We start from the raw sequence: 24,841 nt of genomic DNA, 5'->3' as shown, positions 1-24,841 counted from the left end.
TCCTTTCTATGTAGTCTAGGATTGTGATTTTGACATTCATAACCTCTCTGATCCTATAATTTCTAATATGGTCAAGTCTGGAGTATCCACAACTCCGATTCCAGAAATACATCTCGACAGCCAGCAGGCGATATTTCTGCCTCTGAGTTAGTTCCCACAACGCTGCACCAGTTGTTGCGATACTTTCAATAATTGTGTGGTAGATGCTATGTTTTGTTCTGCACGTTATGTTTTTGTTCCATAAAATACCATTTAGTTGTTTTATGACTCGCTTGCCCTGACCTATTTTATTGTTTACATCATCCATCTACCATTGGACGACAGTGTCACTCCCATGTACTTAAAGTTATGACACCCTATATCATTATCAGAACCGAGCCGTAAGTCGTTAACAGTATTTTCTCCCACTTTCACATATTCTGTTTTAGATACGTTTATGAAAAGACCCCATTTTTCATATTCTTCTTGTAATTTTCGGAGCGTGTAATTTGCATCATCCTAATCTACAGCTACTAACACTTGGTCGTCAGCAAAAAATAGAGTAAACAAGATCTCGTCGTCTATAGGGACACCCATTCCTCCGCATTTCCTTTTCCATGATTTTAGGGCCTTCTCTAGGTAGATCTTAGAGTGTAGGGGCAAGTGTGCATCGCTGGCGTAGTCCCTTTGTCACCTCAAACTCTTGAGATAGTTGATTTCTCGCTTTAACCATTGCCGTACAACCTTAGTAGAGGAGTCTGACAGCTTTCACGATATCCGAATAATGAATTTACTATTTTGGATTTCTCTCTGTTATGAGTGACTGATAGATGATTTCCATTGGTTTACTGACTCTGCGCAAGACAAGCGGTTTTTGGGATTTTTCTTAGGATCGTTTGTCCAGATGCTTAAGAGAACTTTTCCTAAAGCGCAACATGCACATGCCGAGGTCCACGCGACACATTTTTACCACAAATGGTGACGTGTAGCAGAGGATGCAGTTGCTTTGCGCACCTGGGTTTCCGCAGTGGCGCGTCCTTGAGCCGTCCCGCGCTGGGCCGATGACCAGGCGCCGAGTGCCGCGGGCTTCTCGGTGGGTCGCTGGCTGCGTTACGTAAGCGGCCGCCCGGTGCAGGAGCGAGGCAGCCAGGGGTGCAGCCGGCACAGTGCGGCCGCCCTCCACAGCTGCCGGACGTCCGCCAGCAAAGCGCAGGTACGGTACGCTGCACGCACCAGTCGCGCGTTTCGCAGTTTTTCCTCTTTTCACGAAAATGTCAGTTAATTACATCATACATAGAATGCCTAGACTGATGAGAAAGTCGTCGTGTGACGTAAAGGGACGAGAACTATAATTTCATACTAGAATTGGGCCGGAATTACAACCAGCTGGTGTCGAAAACTAGCGGGCGGACGTACTTTGATCATCGGGGTCCCGGGCAGACCTGCGGTGCCGATTTGGTTACGTAACAGAGACCACAGCAGCTTGTTTTCCATGCAAGGCGCGTGGCGTTGTGTTTCGCGGTGATTGTGTTTCCGAACTACCGAAAGCACTAGCCGGATCGAACCGTTGTGGCAGTTGCCACGTTTTATACGTCAGGTGCAGCTCCTGTTTAGGCACGTATGTCAGTCACATTTAACGCCTCTCACAGGTCAATGGCACGGAGTGTTGACAAACTCGTCATGCTCCATCTACATCTAAGTATGTACTCCTCCACTGGATGGCGGAGGGTAGACACACCATATTATACATTTTCTTTTCTATCCCCCTTGCATATTAAACGAGGGATTAATATCTGTCTGCATGTCTCTGGACGCGTCCCCAGCACCATTGGTTCAAATGGCTCTGAGCACTATGGGACTCAACATCTGTGGTCAGAAGTCCCCTAGAACATAGAACTACTTAAGCCTAACTAACCTAAGGACATCACACACATCCATGCCGGAGGCAGGACTCGAACCTGCGACCGCAGCAGTCGCACGGTTCCGGACTGCGCGCCTAGAACCGCGAGATCACCGCGGCCGGCGACGACATATCTCCTGAATATGTGCCCTAAAATGATATAATTTTGCAGGTACAGTCAGTGATATATGTAGATACTGTCTGCAGAATGTGTGACGAATACAAACAATAACAAAGAAGTAGTAAACTAAAACATCATTGTCCTACACTGAAGTCTTACTGCATGAACAGCGAAAATGTACAATCGATAAACTTTTTTTCCTTTCACTATTTTGTGGGTTTTCTCAGCTAGAGAACGTTTCGGAAAGGATTCAGATTATGTGTAAAGTAAGCTGAATGTGGGTAACTGCTCTAATCCTCTAAAAAATAGGTGAATATAGTAGGGGTAAGTTGCGTGCCAAGAGTTATGCTGCAAGACATATACACCGTTTCTAATTTTAATACTTGGCTTATTGTTTTAAACCCTTATATAAGAGTACAACTGTCGTGATCAGATTATGACTGCATTTTAAATTTTTAAATTCTGTCAGTAACTCAGTATGAAGCTGTTATATAGGCAACCTGCAACTACAATAGGTGGCCAGATGACCGTTTTAGCTGTTTAGTAGAATAGGTTTACCCACATTTAAGTGGAAATCTTGTTCCAAGTCTTTCTACAGTTGTACACGGCAGCAACGTCCGTTCACAGATTTATGGTGATGCTGACACCATCTGCCACATAGTTTACGTACTAACAATCAGAAAAACTCGGCACTGCCGAAGTGTATCGTACGTCCACTCCTGTCTCACACAGCGTTTGGCCTTGGGCTGAATGTTTATGACGTCATACCTCCTGATCTGTGTGCCGTACAGTGATACAATTTTTCAGTTAGATTCAGTGCTGTACGTCCATACTGCCTGCAAAACGTGTCGCGAATACAGCTGGTAGTAAAGAAGTAATAAATTATAACGTCATACTTCATACGGTACTTTTACTGCATGAACAACGGAAAAGTAGTAAGCGATAAACTTTTTTTATCAATTTGCAGAGCTTGTCAGCGAGAAAAAAATTCGCAGGTGTTTGAAATTATGTGTAAAGTTGTTGCAAGTCGCTAGATGCTCTCATTCTGAAGCACTAAGTGAATAATTCTGTAATTCACGCTACCCTCAACCCTTGGATATATAGGTGATTGTCACCCGTACAGCGGTTGTTGCCTGACAGTAAGCTCTATCTGTACCTAGTTTGTTTGAAATCGGTCCAGTCGCTTAGGAAGAGATGTAGAACATACAGAAACACACACATACTCGCAAACATACACCTGTTTTTAAAATATGTGTGGATATTAAGAACACCTGAAGTCCTAGTGTGCTTCTTTGAAGAACTAATGATGTTATATTCGATTCCACGGAACACTTGCTGTCCCATATAACGTATTGGATTCTACTCCTCGAGCCAGTCACATATGTGGGAAGGTACGCCGTTTGATTTCTAGTGAACAATATTGTGCAGTGTTTTCATTCCCTGCCAAAGGCTCGTTCGTTCTCGGAATGGCGAGATATGTGGTCTGACATTTGTTTCGTCAGTTACTGATAGGTTTAGAATCGGAGCCTCTGCGGCTCCTTCAAGTAGCTTCTTAGTTGGCGTCATGAGATCAAGTTCGGAATCATTTACAGCACCGCCAGCGGAACCGGGAAACTTTGTATGGTACGAGGATACACTGACCATTCAGTTACTTTATCTCCCTGTTTCTACTGACTATCGAAGGGTTCGGCGTTACTTACATCTATTCTCCGGAACCCTCCTTATGGCATTTGGCAGAAGGTATTTCTTTACCATTACAATCCCCCTCCGCCTACTCCATTTCAGAATCATTACGTACATGAACCTCTTACTCACTATATTGTACAATAGTAGCCGCACGGGCTTTAGGCAGTTGCAGAGGGGCGGAGCGAATCCTTAAAATATCAGGTCGAATTTGTAGTGTTTCCTTGTTGGGTCTATTTTGAGTTTCACCGACAAGGTGTAACTATCACGTTTTCGTAGAGTAACACAGCTGCACAATTAACGTTTATGTCTGTCAAAAGTAAATTTTACTGTTCACGTGAGCAACAATTCTACTTTTTATATAATTCAGACCGACTACAAAAGGAAGTGCTAGTGAAAGAATCTGCGACATGCGATATTTATTCTTAATCTGTGAATTCCATGATCGTATATTCAAATAATGTCGTGATCTGTCTTCTGCGCTTAAAGACGTGTTCTCTAGAGTGTGCGAATAGTGTGTTCTGTTTTAGTTGCAATATAGTGGGGAGAACTGCTTGAACGAGTCGCTCCTTTCTTCTTGATGATTTGTGAGAAAATGATTACATGAAACCACAATCATTCGTTTTGAGTAGCAGATGTTTCTCTGCATCTACCGTTAATATACTACTAAACTAGTAACGATTGCACAACATTGATTAGCCATGTCCAGCACGTCGTCGAACAAAATTTGTTCCATTATTTTACTTGTAATATTCATGTTTCTCTCACTCCCTTGACATTCTATCCCAAAAGTTAATTTCATCAGTATTTTTTGCACGCGCTCAGACTTCATTCGCCGGCGCTCCTTTAGCTGCTACCGGCGTCCAACGTGGGACGCGGCTACCTGCATTGCAAGCCGCGCTTACATAAACCGCCCCCACTGACTGAGAGCAACAAAACGTGCACCTTTTGTGGGGACGGGACAGGAGCGAAGTACTCTTCTGGAGAAATCCTTTTCCCTAAGGTATTTTTACAATTAATCAGCTACACCTAAAGGGCCACTGAGTGCAACAGCGAATTTAAATATTCGCTTTAACAATCCTCACATTAACAAAAATGGAGGCGTATCTGAGGTGTCCGAGGATATAGCCATCTTACATTGGCTTGTGCTAAGAAATGGTGTGTACTATTCTGCAGACACACATACGTGTTTGTGTGGCAGATTTGGTACTTGCACGCCTAACATACGATTTCTGTTTTATGGGATAGATCAGAGGTGCGAATATGAGAAAAACTGTTTTCTGCTCCTTCTTCTTTATTTCCTGATCTGATACATTTGCACTCGCGAGTTATTCCTTTAGGCATTTGTGAAACGTAGACCATGGGAAAACTGAGATCTGTTCGTGTATCAATTAATTTTATTTTGCTTTATTTATAAATCTAATTATGCATCTGTAGTCAGTCAAAATTAAAATATGCATAGTATTTGAGCACTACATAAAGGTAATAATTACAGCAATAATACTGATACTAATAGTAATAATGCATGTTATTGTTATTGTTGTGGTCTTCAGTCCGAAGACTGGTTTGATGCATCTTTCCATGCTGCTCTATCCTGTGCAAGTCCCTTCGTCTCCGAGTAACTGCTGCAACATACATCTTTCTGAATTTGCTTACTGTATTCATCTCATGGTCTCCTTTTACGAGTTTTACCCTCCACGCTTCCCTCCAGTACTAAATTGCTGATCCATTGATGTCTTAGAATGTCTCCTACCTACCGATCCCTTTCCTCTATTTAGATTCTGCCACAAATTTCTCTTTTCTCCAATTGTTTTCATTTCCTCCTCATTAATTACGGATCCACCCATCTAAACTTCAGCGCTTTCTTTAACACCACACTTCAAAAGCTTCCATTCTCTTGTTGTCTAAAGTGTTAATCGTCCATGTTTCACTTCCATACATGGATGGCTACACCCCACACAAATAGTTTCAGACAAGACTTCCTGACATTTAAATCTATATTACATGTTATCAAATTTCTCTTCTTCAGAAACGCTTTTCTTGCCATTGCAAGTTTACATCTTGTATCCTTTCTATTTCAACGATCATCACTTATTTTGCTGCCCAAATAGCAAAACTCAACTACTATTTTAAGTTTCTCATTTCCTAATCCAACCCTCACTTTGTTTTTGTTGATGTTCATCTTATATCCTCCTACCAAGACATTGTCTATTTCGTTCTACTTCTCTTCCAAACTTTTGCTTTCTCTGATAGGATTATAATGTCATCAGCAAACCTCAAACATTTTATTCCTTATCTCTGTACTTTAATTCCTACTCCAAATTTTTCTTTTGTATCCTTTACTGCTTGCACAATATACACATTGAATAACATCGGGAATAGGCTACAACCCCGTCTCACTCCTTTCTCAACCACTGCTTTTCTTTCATGCCCCTTGACTCTTTATAACTGCCATCTTGTTTCTGTACAAATTGTAAATAGCCCGTCGCTCCCTGTATTTTATACCTGCCACGTTTAGAGTCTGAAAGAGAATATTTCAGTCAATATTCTCCTAAGCTTCCTCTAAGTCTACAAATTCTATAAATGTAGATTTGCCTTTCCTTAATCTATCTTCTAAGAGAAGTCGTGGGGTCAGTGTTACCTTGCGTGTTGCAACATTTCTCCGGAATCCAAACTTACCCGAGGTCGGCTTCTACCGGTTTTTCTATTCTTCTGTAAGAAATTCGTGTTAGTATTTTGGAACCATGACATATTAAATTTATAGTTCGGTAATTTTCACAACTGTCAGAAACTGCATTCTTTCAAATCGGAATTATCATATTCTTCTTGAAGTCTGAGGGTATTTCGCCTGTCTCATACATCTTGCTCAACAAGGTAGATTTTTATCACGGCTGGCTCTCTCGAGGCTGTCAGTATTTCTAACGGAATGTTATCTACTCCCGGGACCTTATTCCGACTGAGACTTTTCACAGCTTTGCAAATTCTTCTAGCAGTATCATATCTCCCATCTCATCTACGTCCATTTCCCTTTCTGTAATATTGCTTTCAAGTTCATCTCCCTTGTATAGATCCACTATATGCTTATTCCACCTTTCATCTTTCCCTTCTTTGTTTAGGACTGGTTTACCATATAAGCTCCAGATACTTATACAGCTGCTTCTCTTTTCCCCAAAGGCCTCTCTAACTTTCCTGTAAGCGGTATCAATCTTTGTCCCAGCGAAATATGCTCCTACATCCTTAAATTTGTCCTCTAGACATTCCTGCTTAGCAATTTTCCACTTTCTGTCCATCTATTTTTTAAACTTTTGTATTCCCTTTAGCCTGTTTCATTTACTGCATTTTTAAATTTTCTCCATTCATCAGTTGTTATCCAAGGGTTTATACTAGGCCTTGTCTTTTTACCTATTTGATACTCTGCTGCTTTCACTAATTCATCTTTTAAAGCTACCCTATCGTCTTCTACGGTATGCCTTTCTTCTTTTGTATTCGATCGTTGTATAATGCTCCCTCTGAAGCCCTCGTAACAGCCTCCGATTCTTTCAACTTATGCAGGTCCCGTCTCCTCATATTGCTACCGTTTTGCTCTTTCTTTATTTTAATCTGCAGTTTGTAACCAATAAATTGTGTTCAGAGGCTACTCCTGCACTTAGAAAAGTCTTACAATTTAAAATTTTGTTCCTAAATCTCTGTATTATCATTATATAACCAATCTGAAAGATGCTGGACCTATCCGATCTGGTATTGAGTTTGTGAATGGGGATTAGTATTTGACACGCGAGGTACAGAGGAAAACATTGGCAAAGAAACTGGCGAAGAAAACATAGCGTGTAAAAGTCATACCACATATCCGCTCCCGTCCACCCTAGCTGAGCGTAACAGAAAATGAGATGATTAAAAAATCAAATGTTACACACGTATCTTACACAACCATTCATAGCTTAACATATTTATCATGACAGGGCGTGACAAGAGAGCCTGAACAATAAATAAGTAGCACAAAAGTTATGGTCGCAACTTACTTAATCAAATTTTCTTTATAGACTGTTCTAATACCTTTAATTCTTCACACTTACTGCAAGCAGAATTCACAGTAACTGTATCACATACACCAGTGCTCATGTAATGTTACAACTTTACTCTCTGGTTAAATAAAATGGAAACTATATCATAAACCTCACCATCGAGGACTTTTCTTTACAAAGAAATTTTAATACTCCTCTTTCCTCCATTGTTCTACCTGTTGACTCTCATCAACTGTGAACTATTTAATTTTTGGTATACTTTTTCTTGCATCATGTTTCATTTGATATTAGCTTTCTCCCCTGAGGTTTACCCACTTCATTGTTTTCAATTTTATAAAGCCCTCAGTTTCAAATATACATTTTTTGTTAGGACAGATATCTCGTCTACGTCATGGTTATGAAAATGGAGCACAAGTTCAGACCTTATTAAGGAAACAATACCCGATTACGGAAACCATGCGAAAATCAAATCAGGATAACCATATAGGTGTTACGAAAGCTGCTCCTCCAAAATACAAGTATAAAGCATCACCAGTGAGTTATCTCCCTCATTAACAAGGTATAGAGCAGTACATTTGTTGCGCTTATTTTTAAAAAAAAACCATACGTGCCATTAACGACGTACGCTTAGGCAACATTGTGTAACATTGTTACACAGCCGTCTTTCGCTTGTGGTACTGTATCTGGACTGGTAGCCTGCTTCCTATCCCTGTAATGCTACACATCATTTTATTTTGAGACCTTTTGTTCTCAAACATAATTCGTTGTAAATGATTGGCAGTTTGTACTTAGAGTTTCCTTAAAATTTTATTTCAGTTTGGCCAGAAGAGGTATGTGATTTTCTGGACTAAACAGTTTATAGAATTTGTATGCATAGTTAGTGTCAACATTAAGGAACACACTATATATCAGTTCTGTTCTAGCACTTGAAAACTAGTTTTTAGTCTACAAGCTAGAAGATTTTAAATAAAAATTCGTCCATTGAACAGAAGGAATTGGTCAGAAGAAATAATTTCATGCTAGATTTAATACCCGCTTTGTTATCTCTCAGATATTTTATGTTACTTGGCAAAGAACCAAAAATTATGGTTGCTGCATATTGAACCCCTTTCTGAGTAACCAACAACTTTAATAATGGGCAGTGAACGTCATTTTCCTCTGTTATTGTAGGTGTGGACAAAGCCGTTTTTTTTTGTAGTTGGGGTGTATTAGTTATGACGAATTTCATTAGCGAATATATGTACTGTGATGGGGTAGTTAAAATGTCTAACTTCTTGAAGACATCTGTCGTAGAACATCATACATTATTCTTACTGCTCACTTTCTAATGATACGTTACCCCAAAAATTTATCACATAAGACATTATTGAGTGGAAATATATAAAGTATGTCAGGAGGCAGATTCATTTGTTTCCAAGACTATCAATTACATGCAGAGCAAATGCAGCTGAACTTGGTTGTTTTAGAAGCTAAGTAATGTTTCTTCCAGTTCAAGTTTTCATCAGTATGCACATCCAAATATTTGGAGGATTCTACTCTATTTACTGACTCCTGTTCAAGTGCTACATCAGTTGCTGGTATGAAAATTGGTTGTACAGAATTGAATATAGAGCGTTTTCTCAACATGAAGGGAGAGTCCATTTTCAAAGAGGAACTTAATAATACTTTGAGAAATATCGTTAATAATTTCTTCTGTTGCTTCCTCGCTAATGGGTTTTGTTACAACACTAATATACTGTGCAAAAAGTCCCAATTCTACTTGTTGAATGTTAGGTGGAAAATCATTCACTTATATAAGGAATAGGAGTATACGGAGAATTAAGCTCTATGGGATTTGCTTTGTAATTTCTCCCCAGTCACTAAAATTTTCTACCTTTCCAATGTTTTGTGAATTGCTCAACAGAAGGTTTTGCATTCTGTCTTTTAAGCATGATTCGAAGCAGCTGTGTGTAAAGCCATTAGTTCAATAAAACTTAAGTTGTGCTAATAGTGTAACAAGATCTACACAATTAAATGTCTAGGAAATATCACAGAAAAACCAGCTGGCGATATTTTATCATTTAAGGCTTGTTTGCATCCTGTCTTTTAAACATGATTCGAAGCAGCTCTGTGTAAAGCCATCAGTTCAATAAAACTTAAGTTGTACTAACAGTGTAACAAGATCTACACAATTAAATGTCTAGGAAATATCACAGAAAATATCAGCTGGCGTTATTGTATCATTTAAGGCTTGTAATATCTACTAGATGAACATATAAATAGCATTAGTAGGCAAGCAACCCTTCTGAAATTCTAACTATGACATACAAAGTAAATTGTTTGTGAGAGTACTCTTGGGCACATTAACTTTTCGTATATTTTCGAAAAAAGATGTCTCTAAGGACACTGGATAATTATTGCTCAAGCCTGATTGCCACCTTTCTTATAAAACGATTTAGCAACTATATGAAGACAGTAACTGTTCTCGAAAGAACAGAATACTGTTGATGACCGTGCAGCTTTTCCCTGGAATAAATGATGACTAACTGAAACCCTCAGCTGCCGGCAGGTGTTGTTGATATATCTCGATGTGAGCAGCTGAAAATGTGTGCCCCGACCGGAATTCGAACCCGGGATCTCCTGCTTACGTGGCAGACGCTCTATCCATCTGAGCCACCGAGGACACAGATGAATAGCGCGACTGCAGGGACCTATCCCTTGCAAGCTTCCCGTGAGACTCACAAATGTATATCTTAATTTGCCTGGAAAAATTCTCTGTGCCAATGATGCATTACATATATCACTGAGGACATTACTTACTACATTGTAACAACTTTTCAGAATTATATTTGAAATTCCATTAACAGCTCATGAGCTTCTGTTTTCTAGAACTTTTAGATTTTTATTTTTTTTATTATGTTAATTTCAGTTCAAGATGTTTGTGCTACTTCTAGTTGATTAAAGTTTTGTGTAATGACATTTTTAATATATTCTCCCGCTGCTTCCGTCGAACATTTAATCCTATTTTCAGTGCTACATTCAGAAAGCGATTGTCAAATGTACTTGTAATTTGTGAATATCAGGCAAAACATTGTCATTTAGTTTAATTGTTATGATATCCTCTACACTGGCTGCCTGCCCTGTCTCCCAACAGATAATATCCCATATAGTTTTATTATAAGCATTATTTATCTCTCTCAGCATGTACATATTTTTGGAGATTTAAATAACTTTCTTTAGAACAGGAACTTGGCTTGCTGAGCTTTGCACAAATTTCCTTCTTTTCTTCCTCTAATACGACATTTTAATTGCCTTAGTGAGTTATAGCTTACTTGTTTTTTTTCTTTGTTTCTTAATGGAGCTTCTGGATAATCTACTTTCAAATATTGACACGCAATCACTATGGAATAAACTGTATTTGACATTAGCATCTCTTTCTATATATACTTCATCCCATACCAAATCTTTTAAGTCACATTTAAAATAATGCATCCCGTAAGCCTTACTGCTTTGTACGAACTTACCTCAGGGGGCTGTAAGGTGCTATAGTGTTCATTTCCGTTAATTGTGCATCATGATCAGTCAGTCCAGTAACAATGTGATACACATTAATTGTTTCCACCCTGTGCTCCGACTATAAACATGTTATCAGTCAGGGTCTTGTTATCTTGCAGCACAAGAGTTGGAAAATTAACGACTGAAATTAGATTGAGACACCCAAATAATGGTTATGGTTCATTGTTCCTGCTCTATCTTTTAAGGAATCTACGCTAAAATCTGCCAAACTTCTTACTGCTTCTTCTTATCTAACAGGTAGCTCAATAACCCAGCTAAATTTCTCATAAATAGCTGGAAGTTTCCTAGAGGGGATCTGTAGCCTGTTACATTTACCAGAGAATTGTTCGGCACTAACGACTCAGAAGGGCTCTGATCTACACAAAATCTGTTTGTCCCAATATTTCTGACTAAGTGTGACTCTTATATGTGTTGCAACTTCTCTTTTTCCCATGTTAACGCTACACGAAACTGATGCTAGTCTGTAATCCCAAATATTTAGCTTCTCAATCCCTGTGGTTACTTGGTGTTGTGAGAAGTGCAAACATCTGTAACTTCAGAATTTTCGCATCTTTTAGACATATAAGAAAGTCAGTCTTGTTTTTCAGCCTCCTAACGTTGTACTTTTCTGGAAAGTTTTACATACACTATGGTCCTGTTCTTTTCTAATTTCTTTCATGAATATCTGTCTACAACTTGATTCTGACCTAAAAAATTTGCCTCTCTAATTCCAATAATCACAAGAATTCAGTCTTGTACGGTTGTGACTCCGTTACAATTTCTGCATGATGCTTCTGTGTCCCAATGCAAACCGTGATTAGTGTATCTCCACTTCCCAATTGCAGCAACAGGCACAGCACAGATATTCGATTGTTCGAGTCAAAAGCAACTCACTAAGCTATTTGTTTACGTGAGTGACAGCTGTGTTAACCCTGGGCTGATCATATCGCTGCGAAACCTCCATAAGCCCCATATGAGTCTGTCCTGTTGCTGAGCCTATTTCCTCCAGGTCACCTTTAATACTATACATTGTTAGTGTTTTCTGCCCCTCTTACTATAAGCACCCGATCCTCTTCGTCAAGATCTATGCACAGAGCACTTATGTTCTTTGTCACCTGGTTAAGCTTGGCACTAGTTTTCACAATGCTGTGATCTGGCATTCTACACCCAGCCTGCATCCCTCCCGTTACTGATGCCAATATTGAGGACTACTTTCTTCCTATTCGACTTTACAGCCATCTTTGCCTTGAAGGTGTTCCTCTGAGTCTGCTCCAATCTAATTTGCTCAAAAACTGGTTAAGACTCTTCGCCTACTTCAAGTAACAAGTCAAACTGATTGATAACTGGAACCTGAAATGTGATTTCTAAGGTTTTCTCCTTTTGCTTAACACGAACTTGTCCTTGGTTTACCTCCGTTAACGTTGCTGCCTGTCTAGTATACTTCCGCTCGCTGAAAGGAATTGCTGCCACGCGCTTTTACTTCATGGCCAACTGGTCAAGCTTCATGTTGTATCCTATTTTGAATATTTAAATATCCTCGTTAATCTCTTGTGACTGTATGATAATATATTAGCTAAACGTCTGTGCGTCTCGCACTTTTTCCTCATATTGCTTTGCAAAATCTGCCTGGGTACAAACGGCTGATCACCCATTCTGTATTGGAACAATTATGCTATGAAATATTCATTCGTACGAAATCAGCCGAGATAACACCTGACCAAGAGCAAAATAGGTTCCGTAATAAGAGAAGTAAATAAATTGTTGAGGTCAGTAATTATCGCACTAGTTAGTGGTCTAAATCGTGTAGAAGCTCTTTAGATCCTGTAATACCTAATTTAATACATATTTGCACCTGAGTCGAAACAAGGCACCGGGAGTAGACAACATTCCATTAGAACTACTGACGGCCTTGGGAGAGCCAGTCCTGACAAAACTCTACCATCTAGTGAGCAAGATGTATGAGACAGGCGAAATACCCTCAGACTTCAAGAAGAATATAATAATTCCAATCCCAAAGAAAGCAGGTGTTGACAGTTGTGAAAATTACCGAACAATCAGTTTAATAAGCCACAGCTGCAAAATACTAACGCGAATTCTTTACAGACGAATGGAAAAACTAGTAGAAGCCGACCTCGGGGAAGATCAGTTTGGATTCCGTAGAAATATTAGAACACGTGGGGCAATACTGGCCTTACGACTTATCTTAGAAGAAGGATTAAGGAAAGGCAAACCTACGTTTCTAGCATTTGTAGACTTAGAGAAAGCTTTTGACAATGTTGACTGGAATACTCTCTTTCAAATTCTAAAGGTGGCAGGGGAAAAATACAGGGAGCGAAAGGCTATTTACAATTTGTACACAAACCAGATGGCAGTTATAAGAATTAAGGGGCATGAAAGGGAAGCAGCGGTTGGGAAGGGAGTGCGACAGGGTTGTAGCTTCTCCCCGATGTTATTCAATCTGTATATTGAGCAAGCAGTAAAGGAAACAAAAGAAAAGTTCGGAGTAGGTATTAAAATCCATGGAGAAGAAATATAAAACTTTGAGGTTCGCCGATGACATTGTAATTCTGTCAGAGACAGCAAAGGACTTGGAAGAGTAGTTGAATGGAATGGACAGTGTCTTGAAAGGAGGATAAGCAAAACGATGATAATGGAATGTAGTCTGGTGATGCTGAGGGAATTAGATTAGGAAATGAGACACTTAAAGCAGTAAAGCAGTTTTGCTATTTGGGGAGAAAAATAACTGATGATGGTTGAAGTAGAGAGGATATAAAATGTAGACTGGCAATGGCAAGAAAAGCGTTTCTGAAAAAGAGAAATTTGTTAACATCGAGAATTGTTTTAAGTGTCAGGAAGTCGTTTCTGAAAGTATTTATATGGAGTGTAGCCATGTATGGAAGTCAAACATGGACGATAAATAAATTAGACAAGAAGCGAATAGAAGCTTTCGAAATGTGGTGCTACAGAAGAATGCTGAAGATTAGATGGGTAGATCACATAACTAATGAGGAAGTATTGAATAGAATTGGGGAGAAGAGAAGCTTGTGGCACAACTTGACAAGAAGGAGGAACCGACTGGTAGGATATATTCTGAGGCATCAAGTGATCACAAATTTAGCATTGGAGGGTAAAAATCGTAGAGGGAGACCAAGAGATGAATACACTAAGCAGATTCAGAAGGTTGCAGTAAGTACTGGGAGAGGAAGAAGCTTGCACAGGCTAGAGTAGCATGGGATCAAACCAGTCTCAGGACTAAAGACCACAACAACAACAATGCACAAAGCAACGCCAGGAATTCCATGAAACAATGAATGTTGTTAAGAAACTACACAATTATTGCCAAAGAATCAGCACAGGTCTGTCCAGAAGTTCTGTGGTCCATTGACTGCGTGTTATTTGCATTATACACTCCTGGAAATTGAAATACGAACACCGTGAATTCATTGTCCCAGGAAGTGGAAACTTTATTGACACATTCCTGGGGTCAGATACATCACATGATCACACTGACAGAACCACAGGCACATAGACACAGGCAACAGAGAATGCACAATGTCGGCACTAGTACAGTGTACATCCACCTTTCGCAGCAATGCGGGCTGCTATTCTCCCATGGAGACGATCGTAGAGATGCTGGATGTAGTCCTGTGGAACGGCTTGCCATGCCATTTCCACCTGGCGCCTCAGTTGGACCAGCGTTCGTGCTGGACGTGCAGACCGCGTGAGACGACGCTTCATCCAGTCCCAAACATGCTCAATGGGGGACAGATCCGGAGATCTTGCTGGCCAGGGTAGTTGACTTACACCTTCTAGAGCACGTTGTGTGGCACGGGATACATGCGGACGTGCATTGTCCTGTTGGAACAGCAAGTTCCCTTGCCGGTCTAGGAATGGTAGAACGATGGGTTCGATGACGGTTTGGATGAACCGTGCACTATTCAGTGTCCCCTCGACGATCACCAGAGGTGTACGGCCAGTGTAGGAGATCGCTCCCCACACCATGATGCCGGGTGTTGGCCCTGTGTGCCTCGGTCGTATGCAGTCCTGATTGTGGCGCTCACCTGCACGGCGCCAAACACGCATACGACCATCATTGGCACCAAGGCAGAAGCGACTCTCATCGCTGAAGACGACACGTCTCCATTCGTCCCTCCATTCACGCCTGTCGCGACACCACTGGAGGCGGGCTGCACGATGTTGGGGCGTGAGCGGAAGACGGCCTAACGGTGTGCGGGACCGTAGCCGAGCTTCATGGAGACGGTTGCGAATGGTCCTCGCTGATACCCCAGGAGCAACAGTGTCCCTAATTTGCTGGGAAGTGGCGGTGCGGTCCCCTACGGCACTGCGTAGGATCCTACAGTCTCGGCGTGCATCCGTGCGTCGCTGCGCTCCGGTCCCAGGTCGACGGGCACGTGCACCTTCCGCCGACCGCTGGCGACAACATCGATGTACTGTGGAGACCTCACGCCCCACGTGTTGAGCAATTCGGCGGTACGTCCACCCGGCCTCCCGCATGCCCACTATACACCCTCGCTCAAAGTCCGTCATCTGCACATACGGTTCACGTCCACGCTGTCGCGGCATGCTACCAGTGCTAAGGACTGCGATGGAGCTCCGTATGCCACGGCAAACTGGCTGACACTGACGGCGGCGGTGCACAAATGCTGCGCAGCTAGCGCCATTCGACGGCTAACACCGCGGTTCCTGGTGTGTCCGCTGTGCCGGGCGTGTGATCATTGCTCGTACAGCCGTCTCGCAGTGTCCGGAGCAAGTATGGTGGGTCTGACACACCGGTGTCAATGTGTTCTTTTTTCCATTTTCAGGAGTGTATGTGATATCGATGTAAAGTGCAATTCGTGTAGCCATGTGCTTGGTTTGCTCAGAAGCTGTATCATGTGTCAGTGACAAATTTTATTTTTTATTTACGTTTATCTGACAGTAATCGTGCTACACTAGCAGTGAATCGTGCAATAATAAACCCCTTACTAAAACAGTAGATTTCAAACTAAACTATATCCCTCGCCCTAGTTAATAAATCACACGATAAACAGTACTACGCCTAATAAGATGCAATGTGGCACGTGATGGGAGCTTCTTACTGAAACCATTAGCTGATTTTCGTGGGTGTAGCTTAATTTTCTAAGTCTTTGGTTATTTTCTCTGCTTACGATGATAACCAAGGGCGGTAGTGGCCGAAGTTTCCGAGTTAATTCTTGTGTGAAACATTTACATTGGCTCCCAGATTTGAGTTGTTTTTGCGGTGAAGACATTATTAACTTTCAGTCGGTGTTAACGTCTCTTTCTTTAGTAAAATAAGTAGCGTACGAAAGTCCATTAAAGCCCCATTCGGAAACGTAGTATCTACTGGTCCACGAAGTATCTGCGGGCCCCAGTGTCTTCGATTGTTTCTTCGTAATAGTGGTAACTGCTGCAGAACGTCGCACTGTGGGCTGTAGAAATTTGCCTCTTTTTTGTGTTGTATAACGAGTTAGTTTCCATGCAACACCGAAACTTAATTTCTCTCGGCTCGTTACTTGTAGCCGACAATCTACACTACTTCATATTTCAACGGATTGATATAACGACACTGGAAGCACTCCAACAACATAATGTTCTCGTATGAGGCGCCAGTGTTGCCGAGCAAAGTCGTATCCCGAGCTGGATATCGCAATGTTTCCTCATTAAAAGGGGGAAGCAGACTTAGAAATCCAATCTGATTTTCTAGAGGAAGGTATTCCGTGATTTCACAACTCGTGAATTCCAAAATGGTTCTTTCGATAAGCGCACAGCTCATACTTTCCTTAATTCTTTTTGAGCAACAAACTCCGACCTTCGTGTATTCAGAGTACTGGATATTATCACAGAGTAGGTCAGATATCGCTGCCACCTGATGACTTACCTTAAATCCGATTTCTTGATCAAGTATACTGTTATCTGCCTTTGTTGTTCAGAGATTTCGGAACTACGTAGAAATTTTGCGAGAAGTCTCGTTGACATCGGTAAGAGGTGGATTCAGAATCGTGCCAAACGATATTTTCTTGAGATTTCTCATTTCCTTTAAATTACTTTAGGTGAATGTTTGGAATTGTTTGTTTAACAAGAACCCGGCCCATAATCATCAGGCGTACCCAGAAAGAAAACAGGTACGGAATGTCAAACGACTGTGCCTTGTTACTTCGTGGGAGTTATGGAAGTCATCAGATAGTTTCATACGACAATGCGCAAAGCGATCAATAGAGTGTTCCTGAACACAGAGCCTGTTTTTTTATTTATTTATTGGGGAAGTGTTATTTGTGGCGAGTTAGAACTGTGTACCGTACAACGTTTCGGAAGACTGGTGTTTGGTTTCAAGTACTGTTACGGAAATTATTATTAAAAACTTTAAGTTGTCACGGAAATTATTATTATATTCCGCTAAAAGTAAAAAGAATTCATAGTCATCAACAGTATAGTTCTTTACAATTCACAGCTTCTTCAGAAGTATAACGAAAACGAGTGGTCGGATTCTAGAGAATTGAAGGGAATCGTAATAGATCGTATGCCCCGTACGATAATGTAGCGGCGATGCCGAGGAATAATTGCAGGAAAGAAAACAGTGTTCTAATGAGACTCTGTTGTGCAAATATAGGGTACTGGCATTCGAATTGTACAAAGAGGCAGTCATACAGCTTTTATTGTAGATTTGGCGTGGAGATACTAAGAATAAGCTTGCAGAAAGTATGGCGCTTTCGAAAGCACACAGGTGTTCTCGAATGGAATCCAATACTGAGCTCCTGGCAGTGTGACAGAATGCCTTACACCATGCAGTCTGCATACCAATGCAGAAATTATTGAAAGATTTTACGCTTAAGGAGAGCCAGAAAAACAGACGCAATAGCCAACCGTTAAAACGCCTAAACAACAGTATTTTGTTTGTAATTAGTCGCCCTAAAAGAGAGCTTTATCATAACACAAGAGAAATTAGAACAGACGCTCAAGTCATTCGACAACTGAGTAAATGCGAATATATGAAAACATAGAAGCCTGTTGCTAAAATCAGAATATTTTGCAACAGTTAATAAATTTGTGACCAGATAAAAATACCTCCGCGTAAGCAATTGTAATTTCGTAGAAATAAACATGCAGTAGCCTTGAAGTCTTAGATGTGCTATGAACAATCTGTTAAAACATCAGAAACTGAAGGTAAATTTTACATACTGATAATTGCACACCTTTCAGACAGTAAACTATGACTAATGTCATATTATACTGCTACTTATTGCTTACAAAAGGGTGTGAATATGGCAGCTTTATTTTCTTTTCCTTAAAACGAACATAAATTTTGCAGCAATGGTAACCGATATTATAGGGGGCGTTCAAAACGAAACAAGCCTGAGTCTGGAACGCGCAAACCGGTGACAGGAGGGTAACATCGTGGCGTGGTGTGGTTCCGACCAGAGCGTGGAAGTACGCAGCCCGTCGCTAGAGGGCATGCGTGCACGTCACGTGACTATACAGAGCTAGCAGCAGCAGCAGCATGCATCAATCGTCCAATGCTGCCAACCGCCCTGCAAAAAGTGACATGGAGGCGTCAAAAGAAGAGAAAAGAGGTGTCGTTCGTTTTCTGGCAGCGGAAGGAGCAGGAGGAACGGACATTCATCGACGAATGTCACAAGTGCACGACAAACACTGTATGTCCCTTGCAAGGGTCAAGGCGCGGCACAAGCGCTTCAGGGAAGGACAGGTGTCATTAGCTGATGGTACACGGTATGGAGCACCACTCTGCATTACCGATGACGTCGTCCAGCTGGTGGATGCACTCATCACCCAGAGCCGTCGAGTGACAGTGAAAGCCACAGCCGCCGTGGTCGGATTGAGCGTCGGAAGTGTTCACACCATCATGGAGGAACGACTGCACATGTGCGAAGTGTGTGCCCAAAGGGTGCATCACAATCTTCAACCACACCAGGAAGCATGTCGGATGGCCCACTGTCTTGCTCATCTACAGTGGTATGCTCAGGAAGGGAATGCGTTCCTGGCACGAGTGGTGGCTGGACATGACTCATGGCGTCATCACTTCGAACCAGAATCAAAACGACAAAGTCTCCAGTGGAAGCATCCAGGGTCACCACCAAGAAAAAGCCAAGGGCATCCACACGAGTGCAGGAAAGGTTATGCTGACATCATTCTTTGACCGAGACAGCCTCCTTCTATTCACTTCCTGCAGCATGGGACAACAGTGAATGCCCAGTGTTACTCGCAAACTTCACCACCCTTCGCCAAGCGATCAAATCAAAATGGCCAGGCAATCTCACCTTTGGGGTCATTCTGCTCTGTGACAATGCAAAGCCTCATACGGCCAACACAGTCGCGGAACTCCTGCAGGAATTCAAATGGAAGGTTCTCGGTCACCCTTTATACAGTCCAGATCTCCCTCCCTCAGATTACGCCATTTTTGGTCCCCTTAAAAAGGCTCTGAGAGGCAAACGATTCACCTCGGACGACGCTGTCCAGCTGTACGTGCGGAACTGGTTAACATCGCAGCCCCGGGAATTTTATGAGACAGCCATACACCGCCTTGTGTCACAGTGGGACAAGTGTCTCAACAGGCAGGATAAATACTTCTAACGTACAGGTACTGGTTTCTGTAATTATGCCTCCGGCTCGTTTCTTTCTGAAAGCCCCTTATGAGTATACTTGGTTCTCTTGACTCGGCGTGCAGGAAAAAATGATACGTAAGTTGGTACATTCACTCAACTTATGTTTTCATGCTACTGAGAGCCATTTCATATTCTTGTACTTAGTCATACGTATTTCTGAGGCGGAAATTACATACAATGTAATTCAGAACTGTATGGATAACTGACTGAGAGGTCAATCGCCGACCTGGTGGATACTGGGCTGGTTTTGTGTAAGACAGAAATATAAAAGTGTTTGTGCCAAATCTACAAATGCGAAAATCTGAGTAACAACAAGCAGAGTACAAAGGCAGATGCAGCACTCAGTTTTCTGTCGATGTTTTAACGACGTACTTGCCGAAGATTTAAATATGTAGTGCGCTAACTGAAGATGCGTGAAAGCAAGAAACGAGTATTAGCTTGAACAAAAACACAAAAAAGTGGCTGCTTGCTGTATTTCCCAAAACAATATCATCTACAGCCATGTAGCTGAACAATCAGTGAAATGAATAAATTGTTGTAGATGCCATATTCTTCATTATTTAAGGAGATGTGTTTGGTAGGCCTGTTCCGCATATTTTACCCAAATTTACCGTTCACTGTTCTGATTCCTTTTTTTTTAACAGCTGAATGGATTAATATACATGTTTGTTCTACACTTACGTTCAACCAATTTGTCGATTATTTTCCAAGCCGCTTACCAGCGACTGCAACATTCTAGTGTAGATTTCAGATTTCATCTATATCCATGTCAAGAGGTAGATAAGTAATGCAACACTTTTTTTGTGAAAGCAGGTGAGTTTATTCAGGATACGAATAAACTACATTATTCCCACTCTTTTTGCTACAAAACCCCATTTTTCAACATAATCTTCGTTCAGTGCGACTTCCTTACGCCCTCTTGTTGGAAGGCCTGTATGTCTACAAAGTACCACTCTACTTGTCGCCGTCAGAGGCAACATCTTACTGTATCAACAACCTCCCCACCATCCAGGTACTGCTTCTCGCGGGGGCCGTCCTTCTTTGAGCCAAACAGATGGAAGTCGTAATGTGCGGCATTCGGGCTGGAGGTTGGGTGACTAGTAACAAACAGTCCAACAGAGTTTCGTGAGCTCCTCTCTGGTGCGCAGGCTTGTGTGAGGCCCTGTATTGTCGTGGCAAAGGAGAAGTTGAAAAATTAAATTTTCCCTGAGACACTTAAGTCTATAATTTATCTGCGATAACGTTGGAAGCTGAAGAAGTGAATTAAAATGTGTACTGCGGTCGGTACTCGAACCGGGGCTTTCTTGCTTGTTAGGCAAACATGTTTACCATTACACCACCACAGCATTGTTATCAACAAAGCTGCACGAACGACTCAATTGAAATGCCCTCCCAAATACATTTGACTTCAGTATTTTGTGTAGCTCTGTTGGCCATAATGTTGTTGTGATGTAATGATCAGCATGTCTGCCTACTCAGCTACCAGCCAGTACGGTAGCTCAGCGTGTTCGGTCAGAGAGCCGGTTGGCCTCTGTAAAAAAAAAACTGAGTGGAAGGATCAACCACCGAACTTGATGTCCGCAACGACTAAACACAGCGATAAAAAAATACCGGCACGGTATCTCAGCGCAATAAAAACTACTGAGTTAATCCATCATCAACGAACTTAAACGGCTGTCTTACGACGTCCGCCCCGAGCAGATACAAGGAACACAAGTGAACAAAATGAGATTAAGAAGAAAGCAACAAGACCTCGGTTCGAAACCCAGCCGCGTTAAAATTTTAATTCGCATCTTCAGCTTCCAAAGTTATCGAAGGAGAAGTTCATTTGCATCTTTGTGACAACGAACATGGCCGTTCCAAAACAGCAAGAGTGTACGGCAGGCTGGTACGCGGGAGATCGGACAGGTTTTGCGCGACCTTGTGCGATGACGACAGGCGCCTCGCCCAACGACTCACCGTGCTTTTGTTCACTGCCAGGCCTCTGCACACATTCTACAAAGGCCTGTGAATCTTTGCGATGGTCTGGTTTTCCGCCAACAGAAGCTCAATGACTGCTTGGAACGCACCTCCGTTCGAACGTCATTTTGAAGGCCGCATGTAGCGCCGCCAACTTTCGGTACTCCGTAAAGCTATAGGAGCCAAAGCGGGAATATTCCACAATAATCCACCGCAGATTCCGCATTTTTCAACCGAAAATGGCCGAGAAAAAAATATATTCCATTACTTTTTGAAGTCCAGTCGTACATGACTACTCTCCAATTAAGTGCTTAACAGAGGGTTCAAAAATGGTTCAAATGGCTCTGAGCACTATGGGAGTTAACTTCTAAGGTCATCAGTCCCCTAGACTTAGAACTACTTAAACCTAACTAACCTAAGGACATGACACACATCCATGCCCGAGGCAGGATTCGAACCTGCGACCGTAGCGGTCGAGCGGTTCCAGACCTTAGCGCCTAGAACCGGTCGGCGAGCCAGGCGGGGTTCATCGAACCACTTTCAGGCTGCTGTGTTTCTCTACCGTTCCATTCTCGAACAGCACTTGGGAAAAACCAACCCCTAAGTCTTCCCGTGTGAACCGTTAGATCTCTTATTTTATCACAAAAATTGGTGTTTGAAATTTCGTGAAGAGATCTCGCCGCAATGGAAGAGTTTAGTGATCGTCACCCTATACCTCGTATCATATACGCGACATTCTCTCCCCTATTCCACGATAACACAAAACGGGCTCTCCCTCTTTGTACTTTTCGATGTTCTCCGTCAGTCCTATCTGATACGGATCACATGCGGCGCAGCAATATTTCAGAACATGAAGTACAAGCACACTTTAGGCCAGGGGTGATCAACCTTTTACCTAATGTGGGTCACAATGGAAGAAGCGGAGAAATTTTTTGCCGCTAGTAATATACTTAATACTAACAATAAGAACTGACAAAAAAGTCACCTATTTAGATATCACTTAAGTAATAATGAATGGAATACTCTCTTTCAAATTCTAAATGTGGCAGGGGTAAAATACAGGGAGCGAAAAGCTATTTACAATTTGTACACAAACCAGATGGCAGTTATAGGAATTAAGGGGCATGAAAGGGAAGCAGCGGTTCTGAAGGGAGTGAGACAGGGTTGTAGCATCTCCCCGATGTTATTCAATCTGTATATTGAGCAAGCAGTAAAGGAAACAAAAGAAAAATTCGGAGTAGGTATTAAAGTTCATGGAGAAGAAATAAAAACGTTGAGGTTCGCCGATGACATTGTAATTCTGTCAGAGGCAGCAAAGGACTTGGAAGAGCTGTTGAACGGAATGGACAGTGTCTTGAAAGGAGGGTATAAGATGAACATCAACAAAAGCAAAACGAGGATAATGGAATGTAGTCGAATTAAGTCGGTTGATGCTGAGGGAATTAGACTAGGAAATGAGACACTTAAAGTAGTAAAGGAGTTTTGTTCTTTGGGGTGCAAAATAACTGATGATGGTCGAAGTAGAGAGGATATAAAATGTAGACTGGCAATGGCAAGGAAAGCGTTTCTGAAGAAGACAAATTTGTTAACATCCGGTATAGGTTTAAGTGTGAGGAAGTCGTTTCTGAAAGTATTTGTATGGAGTTTAGCCATGTATGGAAGTGTAACATGGACAATAAATAGTTTGGACAAGAAGAGAATAGAAGCTTTCGAAATGTGGTGCTACAGAAGAATGCTGAAAATTAGATGGGTAAATGACGTAACGAATGAAGTGGAATAGAATTGGGGAGAAGAGGTGTTTGTGGCACAACTTGACAAGAAGAAGCAACCGGTTGGTAGGACATGTTCCGAGCATCAAGGGATCACAAATTTAGCATTGGAGGGCAGTGTGGAGGGTAAAAATCGTAGAGGGAGACCAAGAGATGAATACACTAAACAGATTCAGAAGGATGTAGGCTGCAGTAAGTACTGGGAGATGAAGACGCTTGCACAGGATAGAGTAGCATGGAGAGCTGCATCAAACTAGTGTCAGGACTGAAGACAACAACAACAAAAGCAATTTAGACAAATGGCTCTTAGCACTATGGGACTTAACATCGGAGGTCGTCAGTCCCCTAGAACTACTTAAAGCTAACTTACCTAAGGACATCACACACATCCATGCCCGAGGCAGCATTCGAACCCGCGACCGTAGCGTTCACGCGGTTCCAGACTCAAGCGCCTAGAACTGCTCGGCCACACCGGCCGGCAAGTAATTTAGATTTCTAACTTATACAGGCTTGTGGTGATCAGACCTACAATGAAAAAGGTTATTTACCAAAACTATACAGAAATATTACTGGCGTAGACCAATGAGAGAATAGCATCGCGTGGCAGGAATTTCAAACAGAATTTAATTATTTATTTGCCGATCTTGTGATAGAAGCTCACTTTCGTGCTGCATTGATATTTGCCTCAGGCTGCATGCGGCCCACGTTCCTCGGATTGGACACCCGTGCTGTAGGCAGTCTCTCTAATACAACAGTTATTATATATTCTAAGTGTTCTGTCTATGAAATACAGTATTTTATTCATTTCTACGAGATGTTTCCTTTTCAAGTTCGTAACGGATTCCTCTTGGTACTCATATGTGGGACCTGACATTTTTTATCGGTTAGATTTCATTGCCACTTTTCTCATCTTATGCATGTCTATACCATATAGCAATAAACGTTGATCTTCTGGTGACTTTATTACATCGTACACAACGTAAGAGTCTTCTTCAGATTTTCAACTAAGTCATTGTTTTTAAATTAGGAACAGCAGAACGTCTATAATACTTCCTTGGGAAACGCCAGATATACTTTTATTTCAGTCGATGGTTTTCCATCTGTTTCTACGAATAGTGATCTTTCTGGCAGGAGTCATGAATCCAGTCGCACAACTACAGTGGTGCTCCACAGGCACGTAGTCGGGTAGAAACCGCTTGTGAGGAACGGTGTCAAAAGCCAAATCTTCATTGTGT

General features: G+C 41.7%; 1 protein-coding gene across 2 annotated transcripts in view; it reads left to right on the top strand.

Moving 5' to 3' along the window:
* The first annotated feature begins 1,116 nt into the window (after positions 1-1,116).
* Positions 1,117-24,841, top strand: part of LOC126268048 (uncharacterized) — a 220,277-nt gene continuing 196,552 nt past the window's right edge. For both annotated transcript variants that reach the window (XM_049973475.1, XM_049973474.1), the window contains exon 1: positions 1,117-1,192. The gene's annotated coding sequence lies outside the window, so the exon portion shown is untranslated. The remainder of the gene's footprint in view (positions 1,193-24,841) is intronic.

This window comes from Schistocerca gregaria, chromosome 4 (genome assembly GCF_023897955.1).
Source record: "Schistocerca gregaria isolate iqSchGreg1 chromosome 4, iqSchGreg1.2, whole genome shotgun sequence".
Classification (NCBI taxonomy): Eukaryota; Metazoa; Arthropoda; class Insecta; order Orthoptera; family Acrididae; genus Schistocerca; species Schistocerca gregaria.
This window is presented reverse-complemented; position numbering and strand designations above follow the sequence as displayed.